Raw genomic sequence first — 6,444 nt, 5'->3', positions numbered from 1 at the left:
TCTGCCTGATATGTCCTATACACCACAAGCAAGGGGTGACTTCCAGAAGTCTCATCTAGTCACCAAACTATTGAATTCTAAGGAGTGAGCAGAGGCATTCATAGCCGGATGTAGTGAGATTGTGCTTCTAGGTCCTGAAGGTAAATATTCTGGTCTGACTGATGAAAGGGGCATCAGGCTGAGGCCCTCCCATCTAGCCCATCTGTGTTTGGCACAGTCTGCCTACCTGGATATCTGATTCCTTCTTTCTTTTTCATTCCACTCTCTCTAAAAACTGAGCCTCATCCAGAATTCTAGGCAGGGAACCTTGGTTATCTGACACTTTTGTCTAGTTGTTTATGATAATTTTCCCTGGTGACAGTCACTGACTCCAATGTCATACCAAATGATTCTACACTGACTTCTCTCATCCATACCTTGGACACCTACTGTTTGCCAGTAATTAGCCCTGTTAGAAACCCCGGCACCACCCCTGCCCTGCCCTATCAGGGTACGTACATCAATCACCCATTATGCCTAGGATTCCCCACCCTCTCACATACTGTGATTTTGCACTGGGGACCCGTGCCTTTAAAGCTGACTCACGTGCAAGAAGAGGTCAAGGATGGAGTCTTGGTTATGATTTGTAGTTAACTTGCCCTAGTAAATAGGCCAGTTGTACTGTTTTCAATGACTCAGGTCAACAAGAATAGGGATCTGGAACTCAAAAGTATTTTACAATCAGGTTAAAGATGAGTTTAGATTTCTGGAGGGATACGCTTCAAATAGTGTTTATGCTCTCTGGATATCACGCTCAGGAAACTGAATTAGGAAGAAACCTGCTTCCTTCCACTGCCTGGCTAAACAGATGGGACACAAAAGGAAATCCTGATATAGAACCATTCCTGTTGCAGAGAGGCATAGAATCCTAAGTAGAAAATGGAAAAAGATTTTTCCATTTTATGCTTTAGCAGAGTTTATTTTAGTGATTTATTTAATTGTTAATCTTCTCTGTGATAGTGTCATTCCTGGAAGGGCCACCAGGTCTCTTGTGCTCATTTTATCCAGTAGGCGACACATCAGCTGCTGGAAGCAATAAATTTAGGGAATGTCTAAAAAAAAAAAAAAGATCCTTATGTAAGCAAATAAATGATACTAAAAGAAAGACAGGTCTTGACTGCCTTACCAGATATTAGATAGGATGCCCTTAAGTCTTGTGAAAAACATCTACACGATAATTATGAGTGAAGATAATAATGGTAAGCAGTAGAATCTTACTCTTCATATTCACATTGCACTTTTCAAATCACAACTGTAACATTTCTTGCTCAAGTCCTCAAAGCTCAGAAATAGTTATATTTGAAGTCTGTGCCAATGAAATGGATATATTAAATACATTGCTGGCTAAAAGCCATCTAAAAACTCTCTTTTCATTTTTCCTTCATCTTCTCTCTATCTATGTAAGGAAAGACCTAGGTATCATCGTCCAAAATTCTAGTATAATATCACTCTTGGAATTACCTGGTTTTGGAACATTGTACATAACAGTTCTAATGTAACAGCAAGAATTTTCCTCTTCCTGTTTATTTCTCTGAAGCTGTAATAAGCAATCCTGTGTGACATTGCCTGTGGTGCGGTTGCCAGGCAGCAGAAAGAGATCTGCAGCAGGAGGCGGGAGAGCGGGGGAAGAGAGAAGAGAAAAGCAAGAGAGGAGGAGGGGGGAGGGCTGAGTGAGTTGGGGGCTGGGTTCTGAAACTGCTGAGCCAGAATTCCATCTCCTTGTCATCCTTCATGTTCCAGGCACATAATGAGCCAATAAGCTGGGCCTTAGAGGGGAAATAAAGATGGAAAAGAAACAGTTGAATGTTGCCATTAAATAGGGTGTCAATAATGTGTTTTTATTTTGTGAAGAAAGGGTTTCAGCTTTTTTTTTTTTTTTTTTTTTTTTTTCATGAACTTTTCTTCCTGGTAAATGCAGCTTTACAAATATGAAAGGGACAGCTTCTCAGTGGGCCTGCTTTGCTCTAAAGCAACAAACAATTAACACATAATATCTTCCAGCACCGTGCATGGAGAACATACAGTTATAACCTGAAAGGTTTCAACTCCCCCCAAATCTCATGGTGTGGAAAAGTAAATTACAGAGAAAAGGTACCCCACCCTTTATAGAATATGCGGTACTGAGAGATATGTTTGTACCTGAGAGCTGAGAGGTCCTTCAAGATATTTCAAGAAGCTCGCCTCCTCATTGTGAGGCTTTCTTTAGTTTGTGAAACTGGGAGCTGCAGCTAAATCTCATCTCTTGGCTTGACAAGAATCTTGTTCTAACGAGATTAAAATGATAGGACTGGGATCCGAGCAGAAGTGGTGAGGGCAGATGGCACACAGGTCCCTCCATGCCGGCTTGGATGTCCCCCAGCACAATGCATCGTGCCTTTTGCCAGCCTTCCAAGCTGTCTGTGACTAGGTTGGACACTCTCCAGTGGTAACAGACAATGATTTTTATTTAGATGTTTGATTATTCTTATTAATCAAATAGAAAAAGGACAGAAGGTTTGTTCAAAACAAACAATGTACTTACAGATAGTTTTGTGTGCGGGATGCACATTTCAAGGCTCTGAAGTTGTTAGTTCTCTCAGAAGACTCAAACTCACCATCTGGGAGAGAAAATGGGACAAAGTATGTTAAAATGGCAAGTTGATCAGAAAGAACTTGGAATTAATGTAATGATGACTAAGTTTCTTTTTTTTCACCTTAGCAATGGGAGTGAGAAAAAGGGAATGTTAAATTAGGATGATCAACCTGAGAATTTTGAGGAATAACATATGGGAATCCCGTTTCTGTCCCCGCTGCATATCCAGGCATATTTCTTCTGTGCGGAGACTGACTTTCCAGTCCCTACTAAGGTCATGAATGAGTCAGTCAAGGATAATCAGTGATTTTCTGCAGATTCTAGGAGGAAGATAATGTGTCAGAAGAACAGTACCCTTTGGCATATACCACATAAAGAGAGAAGTAGAGACAGATAGGGGATTAAGCAGACAGACGGAATGATGAGAATAAGCAAGCAAAACAAGTCCACCAAGAACCAGGGCTAGGTGCAGGGACAGTCTCACTCTGCTGTTTTTTAGAAGGCTAACACTTTTTCCTAAGGAACAGCAAAATATTTACAGACACTTGACAGTTCTCTAGGTAGCACAGTTGGAATACGGGCACTCAAGCTCTCCAGAACATCCTGTGATTGAGGTTTTGTCTATACTGAACAGCAGGAGGAACTAATCAGGGAAGCTGCTGGTTTGCCTGACCACACTAGTTAACGACAATCTCCACAGAGCCTCCCTTGGAGCTAGAGATGAAATATCACACTATTTCATGTGAAACTGCACTTTTAATCAAAGCAAGAGGAAAAAATCTTCTAGAGTCCCATAGTTGTGCCACAATAGGAATTTCTACCAAAGTCTACAATCATTCTTCGTTTTTCACTCTTTAAACATTTATCTATTGCAATTTAGTTTTTATTTTATCAAAGTCATACATGATTTACAAGATGTTAATGAGGCTTTTGTTAGTCTCCTTTTAGATCCCAATGTTGATAGATGATAAATGATAAAACACCAACATTCTAATGGGAAAAGATAAACCATCTATACAGGACATTTTAAGAGGTGGTCAGCATCCAATATTGCGACCCTGTGCCTAGATACAAGAGACTTCTCAGATAATGAAAGGCCATTTTTCATCTCTTGTTACCTATCTAATGTGAAAGCTCTAGCATTATCCTTTCATTTAGTTATTCTTGTCTATCTCAAGCCAGGTAGAAGGATTCCGTGGGATTTATGTCATTGTGGGCATGGGACATGAGAGAATTCTTGGGGAAAACTGACCTGTGTCTCCTGAAGTATGGGAAGCCATGAGTTCCAAGAGCAGTTGCATTTGGCATCATATTTATCCAAAGTCCTGGACCACAAAGGAGGTAACACAGGAGGACGAAAACCAGATAAGTTACTGACTTTCTATGGTTAAGACAAAGGTTTTGGACCAATTGGAATTCAAAGTGAAACACATTTGGTGCATTTAATTCAGTCAGAATAGATTAGACAGATTCCATTTTCTACGTATTGATAATACCAAGGGAAGGACTGAGGAATGGAAGATCAAACACACAACCTCCTTATAAACACACCTCTGTGCAGCATTTATAATGTAAACACAATAGCCAGCATATCTTTCCTTGTAAGGTTTAGATTGTTGAAAAGGTGTTAAAGCAATTTACAATGGGGTTGTGATTTTTATTTGCAGTGCAAATAGTAAAGGACTTTTGATGCAAAACCTTGCCAATGCAGAAGCAATAATTTTCATGGTAGGAAAGATAAAGAAAAATAGAATCTGCATCTCCCTTTGAAGAATCTAGCCCTAGCTGCCAAGGAAAGCAAAATAACAGAGCAAATAGATTCCTGTGAGAGGATAAGCACCTTTTCGATCCTGGGAGCTTTGTCATTTTTCAAAACTAGTACATTTTTCAGTGTGCCACAGTGATCTTCAAGTGGATAAATGGATATAGTCAGAAGCAAGTTAATTCCCATCCAGTTCCTTTTTTAAGGATAACAGATAACTTCAAAGAGAAGTGGCACAAAGCAATGGTAGATTAAGAAAATAAAAGCACAGTTTGAAAATGAATGGGTTCAGAAACCAATTAAAATAAAGCATGGCTTTAAACGATTTCTTAAATTATTCACATGTCACATTATTGGAAAAGCAATGGTTTCTCAAAACATTTCTTCCTAAATGTTTTGTTTTTGTTTCCAGAAATAACAGGTTTAATTAAATGTGCAATATATACTCAAGTGATCCAGACTAATGCACACAGGGCTTTTGAAGTCACTTAGAAGATTTTAGGAGAGATTTGGATTTGCCGTGTTCAGATGCTAATGGAGAAAGCTGGTCTTCAGGGAAAGAGCATGCATGAGCTGTGTATGGCTTTGTCGCTGCTGTCAAAGCTAGTTATTATATTATTATGAAAAAAATGGTTTTGAAAATAGTAAACATTAAGCAAACTGGAAAGAAAATTAAGCTTTGTTAAACTCCTTATATGTGTCAGGATAATTTCACATGCATTATTTCAATTAAATCTTAAAAATCTCAGAAGAAGTGGCCATCATTGCCCCATTTTTGAGATATATAAGCCAAGACTTTGAGAAGGCCAAGATTCTTTCAAACCCAAGGTACTTGATGGCAAATCCAATCCCCTTTCAATTATATTTATTCATATCTCTATGCTAATGAAGATGCATTATCAATAAATACTGTTTCTGATCAGGAGATCAAGATGTCTAGTAATGCATTAAAGGTGTTCTGCCCATTTAATCTGGGATAATCATATCCTTAAACAGTCCAGTTAGAACACTTTTGCATGTTCATGATGACAAAGCAATGTCAAGCCTTTAATAGGATTCAGTAAGAATGGTCACAAAACGTTGACAGTATAATTTACTGAAGTTGCATACAAATGCTAGTTTCAGGAACACAGAATTTTTTTCTATGAGAGGAAGAGAGAGAGAGTTGCAAATCAATCAAGGCCACTGGAGCTAGCTCATTGCCTCAATATGTTGCTATTTATTTTGTGATTACAAATTTGAAAGCAAACTAAATAAAGGTCTTCAGCTTTAAAATGTACAAGTGCATTATACATTTCATGACTAGCACTGTCTTTTTTCTATAAACTACAAAGGAAGATAATGAATGCAGTTGAGCACATACTGTGAGTAGGCTGGTCCAGCCTATGTTTTATAGGCTGTGCAGAATAGCACCCTTGTAAATCAAATGGATGTTGAACATTGGACTTTGAGTCAGGAAACATGAGCTCTAGTCCTGATATCACTGTTGAGCAGGCCCATGAGGTTTTTCCAGTGAATTAGTCTGTTTTGGCTTCATTTTCCTAGATGTTTTGTATAAATGTACTTTTAACATATCTCAGCATTTATGAATATTTAGTAAGCACACACATATTGCCTGTTAATTGAATTGATAAAATAAGAAATTAGGTTTGATTTTTTTCTGAAGTTTTATAATGTTCTAGCTTTTTATTTGCTGAACATATCCAGGTACTGGATTCTTTTAGAAGTTATTCCAAATAAAATACAAGAATAAATGGGCTTGTCTAAGTTTTCTGCCAAGGACACAAGGCATGTCAAAGTCTTTCAGCTAAAGAAATGTGACTAGAAATAGGATATGATATGTCAAAAGAGGAGAGATTTTAAAATAAGCTAACACATTTTCTAAGACTTCCCATTAATAACATGTTACATTTTAGAAAAGGCACTAGGCAAGGAATCAGCAGATATATGGGATTTATTAACCATCTTAGCACTAAATACCTCAATTTGGCTGTCACTTACTCTCTCTGGTTCCTGGTTTCCTCAGCTGTGAAATGAACTGCCGTATTGTGTTGTAAAGGAATAATGAGGA

The sequence above is a fragment of the Piliocolobus tephrosceles genome, chromosome 2 (genome assembly GCF_002776525.5).
Source record: "Piliocolobus tephrosceles isolate RC106 chromosome 2, ASM277652v3, whole genome shotgun sequence".
Lineage (NCBI taxonomy): Eukaryota > Metazoa > Chordata > Mammalia > Primates > Cercopithecidae > Piliocolobus > Piliocolobus tephrosceles.
This window is presented reverse-complemented; position numbering follows the sequence as displayed.